The sequence below is a fragment of the Thalassophryne amazonica genome, chromosome 4 (assembly GCF_902500255.1).
Source record: "Thalassophryne amazonica chromosome 4, fThaAma1.1, whole genome shotgun sequence".
Classification (NCBI taxonomy): Eukaryota; Metazoa; Chordata; class Actinopteri; order Batrachoidiformes; family Batrachoididae; genus Thalassophryne; species Thalassophryne amazonica.
In genome coordinates, this window is record NC_047106.1 from 13,260,282 (window position 1) to 13,272,151 (window position 11,870).

Here is an 11,870-nt window from a genome sequence, read left to right on the forward strand (position 1 = left end):
GATTTTATGGAGAAGTTTAAATCAAGAACAAGACGCAAGACCAACCTTTCTCAAAGAGCGATCCATGAGTGGCCCCTAGTGGTCTATGAGTATAACAGTAAAATATCATATTTTATTTAAATTAATATCATATTCTAATACCTCCATCAGACATAGTCAGAATCACGCAGAATGACGAATTGGTGCACATCCAAGAAGTGTCGGGTTTCAGTTCCAAAACCTTCTGACAGCCATCTGTGAGACTCCACACAGTTGGTCAAAATCGGCCGGCAGCCCTGAGTGTGATGCACATGTTCAAAACCCTCCAGGCGTCGTCAAGATGAGACGCCTATCCGACGGCGGTCCATGTCCAATCTGAAGACCATCTGACCACATTTTACATATTCCGATGGTGGCAAAACAGGAACCGAAATGATTTGAGCACATACAAGAAAATCTCCAGATGGATCTGGCACGGCAATGCCTGCCAGTATGACCCTGCACGTGCCACGTATAATAATGTTCACCCCCAGGGGAGCAAAGGAACTGTTGAAATGTATGCAGCACGCTTCATCAATCAATTTCAATCAATCAATTTTATTTATATAGCGCCAAATCACAACAAACAGTTGCCCCAAGGCGCTTTATATTGTAAGGCAAGGCCATACAATAATTACGTAAAAACCCCAACGGTCAAAACGACCCCCTGTGAGCAAGCACTTGGCGACAGTGGGAAGGAAAAACTCCCTTTTAACAGGAAGAAACCTCCAGCAGAACCAGGCTCAGGGAGGGGCAGTCTTCTGCTGGGACTGGTTGGGGCTGAGGAAGATCACGATAATTCATCACGATAATAATTATTAATTATTATCATGTGCAGAGAATATGAACAGCGTGCTATCAAACCAAAAGCTCCGTGCGATACTACGCGCACACCACCGCAACAGGCTGTTATATCCACAATAGACCTTACGGTACAGATATTTGTCCATTCCTTCCCATGGGCAACGTAAATAATGTGAACTATTGTCTCCATCATATCTGTATATAACACAGGCAGCTGCACCTCTCTGTGGTGCGCAGTAATGCGTCATTGCACGCATCAGGCTCAGAACTGAACGCATCTCATGCTGTAATATATGATCACCTTCTATCTCTTTAGGAGATATGACATGGAACTGTTGTGCCAGACGTGACAGCATTAATAAACATGAATCTCACCTCCAACAGCGGTCCAGGAGTGTTTCACAGCGCGGACGTGGACGTGGAGCTGGACCACAGTTTGTGGTTAAAATCCTCTCACCCTCCTGCTGTGTGCTAGAATCAACCACACAAAACCATCGCAGAGTTGCGTTGTGCTGCTGAAGTGAGCCAAAACACAAAAAAGAAATTAAAGTTCCCTGGAAAGGATGCGTCTGACGCATGGGACAGCATGGCCCACTGGCAGCAGTGTCCAGTAGCTGGCTTTGGCACGCACGTGCCCCCGTAGCTGCTCATTCAGCCATTGTGAACACACACACACACCCAGTGATCACGTCATCAGTCCAGCACCTCTGCTCTACGTACACACACACACACACACACACACATATGCAAATGAGGTCAGTAGCACTGGGAAGTGGAGGACGAGCACAGATGCGACTGCATGAGTGAGTGAGTGAGTGAGTGAGTGCACCATCATATAATGCCGTGAGTCTGGTCCATACGTTGGTGGTACTTCGGTGTCCAGTACCGGCAGGGACTGGGCAAAGGGAGGAACACAGCGCTGCCTCCCACTCCGGTCCCATGTTTTCCATCCAGATGTTTGGACATCAGGCAGTCTTCAGCGGCTTTTATGGCCGTGTGACAGCAGTCTGTAACTGTTGTCTACATGCGCTTTGGATGCCTTCGTGCAGGTGTGGACAAGGTAATCTGGATACGTTCTGACACTGCTGACCACACCTCTTTTCCTCCCGACTGCGTCTGGTGATGGTACTATTTGCTAGTTGGTCTGGTTCCTGCACATTCTTGCTATGTGTGACAGGGGCTTAACTTCAAAATGTTTCTCAAACTGTTTAAAAATGGCTCCAAAGTCTAATAGATAGTAGCATATATTATTTTAATTGACTATTTTCACTGACTTTTTAACAACCATTTAAGTTGTAATTTGTAATATTCTGTTGGAGTGGTAAGCAGAAATATTGTTTTTAGATATTTGGGTAGTTAGGTGGTCCACGAGTTTGAACCGTCCACCCATGACATCACTGGAAGAGGTGACTATCATCCAGAGGTGTTGTAGCACCGCAGGCGTTTATTACAGGAACCCCATAGGAATTAAAACCCTACGTTCCTCCAAACTTACACGCCATCCCGCCACAGTCATGGAGTGATCCCGCTACATGACTGAAGAACTACCCAGTTGGGTGGACAGATGTATTACATTGATCCTCCTCAGCATCTGCAGTGTTTGGGTTCTGGGGGCTCATCCCCAACAACTGGGAAAGACCAGCGGTTGACACCCGTGTGTAGCCTGGGGCTCCTTTAGGGAGGTGGGGATGGACGGTGGTTTCCAATCAGGAACTATCACATTTTTTGGAAAAGCAGTTTGAAAAGTATGACTTGATCCCACCACCACCACCATTACGATATTGTAGTAACGTCCTCTCATGTGACTTTTTGTCTATAGTCAAAAGGTGATTAAAACTGCAGTTTCACCTTTCAATTCAACAATGTACTTGAACATTAAAAATACACAAATCTAATTATATAAATACAGCTTGATTTTTTCAAAACTGATGTATTTATTGAGCCAATTAGATAAATGATCAAAAATGTCCAATGGGATATTTTGAATTTGGAATACCAGCTGCTAACTAAGTATCTACTATGACCACGAGATGGCGCTACACATTAAAAAACGGATTCTATCTATCAAGTTGGAAATTCTCTCATCATTATCACCAAATAAAAATCTTGTTCACTGTTGAATTCTCTCTCGGGCTGTTTTTAGTTATTAAAAAAACAAAAACATACTGATTGCACACACAGTGTCAGATAGAGATGAGTACTTTTTCTTATTGGCAGTCTGATTCTTTTCTGGCACAACACTTTCAAACCTGCCGCTGAAAATTTCCTTCTTATTTAATGGTTATTATATAGAGTGCAAGCTGTAGCACAGGAAAGGGATTGTTTTTGTTTTGAATTTTATGTTGTGTCAAATTAGTAATGCAGATTTGTAATTATATATCGAAAATTAATGTTTAAAATTAAACAGTATCACATTAATAGTAAATACTTCATCAAAAAATTTGTGTGTCAAATAGACCATCACTCACAAGCAGTGTCACCACATTTGGGCAAGTGCCCGCCATGCTGGTTTTTGGTGATACCGAGCTTCTCACCTTATCTCTAAGGGAGACACCAACCACCCTCCTAAGGAAGCCTATTTCGGCCACTTGCACCCAGGATGTAGTTCTTTCCGTCATAACCATAGGTGAGAGTAGGAATGAAGATTGATTGATTGATTGATTGATTGATTGATTTTGGCTCAGCTCCCTTTTCGTCACAACAGTATGGTAGAGCAAATGCAACACCGCCCCTGCTGCGCCGATTCTCAGGCCAATCTCACGCTCCATTGTTCCCTCACTCGTGAACAAGATCCTGAGGTACTTGAACTCCTTCACTTGGGGCAAGACCCCATTCCCTACCTGGAGTAGGTGATCCATCAGTTTCCTGCTGAGAACCATGGCCTCAGATTTAGAGGTGCTGCTCCTCATCCCAGCCACTTCACACTTGGCTGTTAACCGATCCGGTGAGTGTTGGAGGTCACAGGCTGATGAAGCCAACAGGACCACATCATCTGCAAAAAGCAGTAATGAGACCCTGAGCCCACCAAACTGAAGACCCTCCTCCTGCCGCCTACACCTACACCTCGATAAATATCCTGTCCATGAATATCACAAACGGGATTGGTGACAAGGCGCAGCCCTGGTGGAGGCCAAACCCCACTGGAAATGAGTCTGATTCACTGCAAAGCACTCAAACACAGCTCTCACTTTGTGAGTACAGAAATTGGATGGCCCTGAGAAGGGACTCCCTCACTCCATACACCCACAGCACCTCCCACAGTATCTCCCGGGGTACATACACCTTCTCCAAGTCCACAAAACGCGTAGACTGGATGGGGATACTCCCAGGTCCCCTCCAGGATCCTTGTGAGAGTGAAGAGCTGGTCGGTTGTTCCACGACCAGGACAGAACCCGCATTGTTCTTCTTCAATCAGAGGTTCGAATATCGGCCGAACCCTCCTTTCCAGCACCCTGGAGTAGACTTTATCAGGGAGGCTGAGTAGTGTGATGCCTCTGTAATTGGCACACTCTCTCTGCCTTTGGCAAAAACCACTGTGTCCCAGCAAGAAACAAGGATAACAGTAATCCAATGAAATTTAAAGGGGTTATGCAATTCAGAAGGCTTCTATGAGTCTTTTAGGCCTACGGTGTGGATTAAGATCCCCTGAGCTTTACGATACCATCAACACAAACTGAACTCAAACAGCCGCGTTCAGACTCACAAATCACAATCGCTCTCACGTTTAGCAGTCTGCAGGCGAGAGAAACAGTTTTCTCATTTCCTTTGATGAATGGGTTTTTTTAAACTTATCATTTGGGGAGCACAGGGTTGCTAGTTATCATACAGCACTGCCCTTGTCGTCACGGTAACCTAGCGAACTTGATGAAAAATTAAAACAAAGTGAGAGTTTAGATTTGAGTTTCCTGGTTCTTCGATAACTTGGAGTTAGTTTGCTTCTCGAGCAGATTCTCATTCCCAACTCGTCACATATTTACACTTGGTCAGTACCCCTTTGCGATATGGAATGACTTAGGCTCGTATCTCACTGGGCCGCGACAGCCTGCTAACAGCATCCACGAGGAAATTTGTGCAGTTCGGCGTGAGATTTGCAGCCGTTCACCGTCCCCTCACCTCAGTCGCCGGGTGGTGCCCATGCGTCGTTGACTTTTAAACAAACCAAAAAGATCACCGTGATGAACTCCCTCACCAAATCATCAGGCGGGCGCCTCGTACACCTCACCATGTTATCTCTGCGACTCAGAATGTGCACAACATGTGAAACAACTTGAGGGATTTGACACAGACTGAATTCATTGCATTTACGCGTACCTCTGTTTATTAATTTCTATTTATTTATAAATTTTTCTGAGGACAGAAGTGGAAGTTTAATGCTCCTGGTCACCGCAAACCCCACATGCGCACGCCCTGGGTTGGACGCACGAGCTGGACAGGCATTGTGTTTATTTATGTATTTATTTATTAATTTATTTTTCTGAGAACAGAGGTAGGAATTAAGATTAATGCTGCTGGCCCGTAGCTAAACTTGGCAGGTGTGCACAGTGCACTGGCGGCAGTGCTGGACGGATTATGTCAGCTCTGTGGCTTTATTCTTTTTTTTTTTTTTTTTTTACTGGAGTGCTTCCAAATTATCACGATGCCCATACGTTGCGCCAGGCCACAGATGATCCGTGCCACCTGATAAACTCAGTTTTATATGTAGCATGGGTGTGAACGCACAATCCGGCTGTACACGCATGCTTAAGTGTCGTGCCCGGCTACATAGGAGTGCACGAACCAGAGTTCCTCTTTTTATTTATTTAATTTTCTGCGGACTGCAGTCTAATGCTGTGACAGGAACATCGGACCTCACCTGTGTGGGGAACGTGGACAAGGTGTGTCTGTGACAACATCAATGGAACTTAAGAGACTCAGCTCAGTGGACATCATTCCTGCACTTGTCAGTCTGTGAGTTGTTCATGCTTTTCTTCTTTTTTAAAGATGATTTATTTTTAATTTCAGTGTTTTTTCTGCCTAAAGTCAGGAGAATTTTCACTGTGTGCACAAACATGCCGTCATTTTCTTTTTTTTCTTTAATATTTATTTCATTCATTTAAAAGAAAAACAGAAAAGCAAAAAACAAAAGCACCACAATACCAGAATGAAAAGGAGCACAAAGAAGAACAAGTCTTATGATTTCTGCCCCTTTTAACAATACAATCTTTCAATATACAGCATCATAGTCAACATTATTTAACAGATTGCATTTCTTTAACTTGTCACATACCACTGACCCATTTCATAATTATGACCATTAATTAATAGATTACATCACTGACAGGTTACATTTAAACTTAAGACACTCCAAACATTATTAACAGTTTACTTTTTTTTTTTTTTTTTTTTGACTTTCTTGCAGCCCACTGACTTACTTCATAGTTTCATACTTACTTAATACATCTAATTTAATATGTTTTTTAAATAATTTAAGCGACCTTAATTCTTTAATTTCTTTATTAAGATTGTTCCATAATTTGACACCATTTACTGCAATACTCCTTTCCTTTACTTTGGTTCTAAATCTTGGTTTTTTAAAGACTTCTATTCCTTTCAATTTATAACTACTTACTCTTTTTTCAAACATATTTTGAATGTTTGTTGGTAAAGTATTTTTATTAACTTGGTACATCGTTTGTAATATTTTCAAATCAACTAAATCATGAAATTTAAGTACCCTATACTTAATAAACAATGGATTAGATGAATCTCTAAAACCACTGTTACTAATCACTTTTAAAGCTCTTTTCTGCAAAATAAATAAAGGTTGTATATAGGTTGTATATGTTGATCCCCAGATTTCTACACAGTAAGTTAAATATGGGACAATCAATGAATTGTACAATGTTAATAAACCATAACTATTTAATGAATATTTTACTTTATGCAAAACAGCAATGGCTTTCGCTATTTTTCCTTTTATGTAATTTATGTGTGACTCCCATGTAAGATCTTCATCAATCATAACTCCTAAAAATTTCATTTCTTTTACCCTTTGTATATCCATTCCATCTATTTGTAATGACACATTATTTTCTTTCGCTCTATCATTAAACAATATGAAATTTGTCTTATTAATATTTAGTGACAATCTGTTTATATCAAACCAATGTTTAACTTTTTCCAACTCTGTATTTATCACTTGTGCTACTTCCTGTATATCTGATCCAGAGTAAAACAGCGTTGTATCATCAGCAAATAAAATGCTGCCAAGCACATTGGATACATTCACAAAATCATTGATATACAAAATAAACAGTTTGGGTCCAAGTACCGATCCTTGTGGTACTCCATAAATAATGTTACACAATTCTGATTTGGTATTATTTATCTGAACAAACTGTTTTCTATTTTCTAAGTAGCTTTTTACCCACTGATGTGCAACGCCTCTTATTCCATATTGTTGTAACTTGTGGAGCAATCTTGAGTGGTCTATAACATCAAAAGCCTTTTTCAGGTCAATAAAAATACTTACAAAATAATCCTTATTATCTATTGTTGTTGATATTTTCTCTATTAGTTCCATAATTGCCATAGCTGTCGAATGTTTTGTTCTGAATCCATACTGAGCATTATTTAAAATATGATGTTTCTCAATAAATTTATCCAATCTTGTTACAAAAACTTTTTCCATAATTTTAGAAAACTGTGGAAGCAATGATACTGGCCTGTAATTAGAAAAATTATGTTTGTCTCCATTTTTATATAATGGGACTACCTTAGCAATTTTCATTTCATCTGGAAAAACCCCAGTTGACAGAGACAGATTACAAATATAAGTAAATGGTTCAATAACAATTTCTATTATACTTTTTACAGTCATCATGTCTAAATCTTCATGGTCAGTTGATCTTTTGCTTACACAGTTTTTTACAATATTTCTTATTTCATCTTTTTCCACATTGTCCAGGAAAATACTATTGACCGTATTTACCAATGTACATAATTTATCTTCTATTATTGGTTTATTTCCCACCAGACTTGACCCTACATTTGAAAAATAATCATTAAACCCATTTGCAACTTCTTCTATATCATATATCTCTTTATTTTCCTTAACAAAGTAATTTGGAATAGTTTCTTTCGTTCCATCACTATCAATCACACTTTTTATAATTCCCCATGTTACCCTCATATTATCTTTACTCTTATTTAGTTTTTCACTGTAATAATCTTTTTTTTGTTTCCTAATTATTGTTAATAGTTTATTTTTATATTTTTTGTATTTATGTTCTGATTCCTTTGTTTGCAATTTTAAAAAGCACCTGTATAAATAGTTTTTCTTTGCACAAGCATTTTTATTCCCTTTGTCAGCCATGGTTTATTTACTCTTTTCTTACTAATTTCAATTAATTTACAATTTTTATTGTATGATTTCATCAATATTTTCATAAATGAGTTATATGCTACATTAACATCACTGACATAAACTTCTTCCCAGTTTTGATTTTTAAGGTCATATTTTAATGCCTCTAAGGCTTTTACTGACTTATCTCTTTTAAAGTTTATATCAGTTTTTTTGTTGTACCTATTTTATATTTAAATATTGAAAAAATTGGTAAATGGTCGCTAATATCTGTCATGAAGATCCCATTCTTGATAATTTCATCTGTTCTGTTTGTAAATATATTATCAATTACCGTTGCACTTTGCGATGTAATTCTGGTTGGTTTTGTTATCACGGGGAATAACCCCAAACTATACATTGTATTCACAAAATCACTTGATCTTTGGCAGCTGGAGCTTTCTATGTTAATATTAAAGTCCCCACACATAAAAAGTGTTTTGTTTTTAATTTGATGGAATAATTCAATTATTTTATCTGTAAATTTCACAACACAAGAATCTGGTGCTCTGTATACACAACTGATTAAAATATTCTTAGATGTTTCATGTACAAGTTCCACTGTTACAATTTCTATGACATCATTCATAATTGTCATTTCTTCAACAATTGTACACATCAGATCTGTTTTTGTATACAGAGCAATACCACTGCCTTTTTTATATCTTCTGTTTACAAAATACAGCTCATATCCCTCCATTTGAACTTCATCCATGAGATCATCTTTAAGCCAAGATTCAGTGATTGCAACAATACTAAATCTATTTTTAAACTGATTTAAATAATCTTTTATTTGTGACATTTTACAATACAAGCTTCGACTGTTTATATGTATGAGTGACAGGGTATCTTCTGCCGCACCAGTCACTGAAAATCTGTGAGAGTGCTGCGTTGCATTCACATACAAATCCTTGCACCTGCAAAGACCGCTCCAGTGCCACTCAGTGTTCGTGTGTGTGCTGTGCACCATGTCAGTGGCTTTCACGGAGTACATGTGCGAGATTTGTGGCTGTCTTTGCACCGCCACTCTGGATGGCATTCAACATTCAGGCAGCCGTCATGCGCGCAGCCGCGCAAGAGTTGAGAGGACTGATTCAGTGAGATTCCACTTGAGAAAGTTGTTGCCTTTTCACCTATTTTCACGCAATGTTGCATCTTTGCCTCCTCTCCTTCAGTCATGCGTCAGTGAGATACTATCCTTAGATACCCCCTTTGAGAGGTAGCAGGTTAACATACTAGCCCCTAACTTCTCTCCAATAACCTAAAACTATCTGGTTGACTTGTGCTTTTTCCGTCAACTCAGCAGAGAACATTTATCTATGTTTGAGTAATGGTTAAGGTTAGGGTTAGCATGTCCCCACGCATCACTGAATGATGCGAAGGGGCTAACCAACTCATTACACACTGACGTTCGGTCAGAACAAGGGGTTTACTGCAAAATGTGATGAGCTGGGTGTGAGAACGTGTTGGATTGACAGTCATCCCGTAAACTACAGTTAGCAGGCTGAGCTACAAATAAACCATTTGGACCTGATTAAACATAACAGTTTTGTAATCACAGAACACCTTGAATTTAGAGAATGTGCAGGTTTTTGCTGAAGATTGTGAAATGTCAAAATTGCTACGTTGGTGACTTGACCTTATACGCAAGAGTTGCTAGCATAAAGCTACAGCTGATTTATATTACAGGCAGCATTTTAAACACTTAGGTGATGCTTTAAAAGCACACTGTCGAACCACAACATACAAAATTATGTGAGAAAATGCTTCATGAAGAATATTGTTTTTCCAAGCATTTAGTAAGTATTGTTCATGATTTAACAGATTTAAAAGAGCTAACTATCAGATCTTTAAGAGCAGACTCATGCTTGAGCATTTATAACAATAGCTGCTTTGAAAATTCCTTACTTAAAATTCCTTATCAAACAAAATGGGATTGGCTGAATGTCAAGGGACGAAAAGTAAATTTTGATAGTGTCCTATTGACAACCAATTATGATAGTTTTCACCCTTTATAGGGTGGAGGTTTATCATCAAATTCCCTGGTGGAAGTCACTGAGGTACTCAAACAACACCGCGGTGGCAAGGCCCGGGGGGTTGATGAGATCCATCCAGAAATGCTGAAGGCTCTGGGACTGTCTTGGATGACACGTCTCTTCAACACTGTGTTGACGTCTGGGACAGTGCTGGGTGGTGCACAGCACACACACGAACACTGAGTGGCACTGGCACGGTCTTTGCAGGTGCAAGGATTTGTATGTGAATACAACGCGGCACTCTCACAGATTTTCAGTGACTGGTGCGGCTGAAATGACGGCATGTTTGTGCACACAGTGAAAATTCTCCTGACTTTAGGCAGAAAAAACACTGAAATTAAAAATAAATAATCTTTAAAAAGAAGAAAAGCATGAACAACTCACAGACTGACAAGTGCAGGAATGATGTCCACTGAGCTGAGTCTCTTAAGTTCCATTGATGTTGTCACAGACACACCTTGTCCACGTTCCCCACACAGGTGAGGTCCGATGTTCCTGTCACAGCATTAGACTGCAGTCCGCAGAAAATTAAATAAATAAAAAGAGGAACTCTGGTTCGTGCACTCCTATGTAGCCGGGCACGACACTTAAGCATGCGTGTACAGCCGGATTGTGCGTTCACACCCATGCTACATATAAAACTGAGTTTTATCAGGTGGCACGGATCATCTGTGGCCTGGCGCAACGTATGGGCATCGTGATAATTTGGAAGCACGCCAGTAAAAAAAAAAAAAAAAACAAGAATAAAGCCACAGAGCTGACGTAATCCGTCCAGCACTGCCGCCAGTGCACTGTGCACACCTGCCAAGTTTAGCTACGGGCCAGCAGCATTAATCTTAATTCCTACCTCTGTTCTCAGAAAAATAAATTAATAAATAAATACATAAATAAACACAATGCCTGTCCGGCTCGTGCGTCCAACCCAGGGCGTGCGCATGTGGGGTTTGCGGTGACCAGGAGCATTAAACTTCCACTTCTGTCCTCAGAAAAATTTATAAATAAATAGAAATTAATAAACAGAGGTACGCGTAAATGCAATGAATTCAGTCTGTGCAACTAGTCTGTGGCTGGACAGGAAGTGCCCAGCTTACTCACGTGCATGCACGTCTAGTGGGTGGCGGCCGGCTGTGAAGTCGGGTGGCTGGAGGCTGCTGGATTGTTCAGTCTCTTCCAGAAGCGTAGTTCCTCTCCGATCATATAAAAGGAAAAGTGTGTGTCAAATCCCTCAAGTTGTTTCACATGTTGTGCACATTCTGAGTCGCAGAGATAACATGGTGAGGTGTACGAGGCGCCCGCCTGATGATTTGGTGAGGGAGTTCATCACGGTGATCTTTTTGGTTTGTTTAAAAGTCAACGACGCATGGGCACCACCCGGCGACTGAGGTGAGGGGACGGTGAACGGCTGCAAATCTCACGCCGAACTGCACAAATTTCCTCGTGGATGCTGTTAGCAGGCTGTCGCGACCCAGTGAGATACGAGCCTAAGTCATTCCATATCGCAAAGGGGTAATGACCAAGTGTAAATATGTGACGAGTTGGGAATGAGAATCTGCTCGAGAAGCAAACTAACTCCAAGTTATCGAAGAATTAACCAGGAAACTCAAATCTAAACTCTCACTTTGTTTTAATTT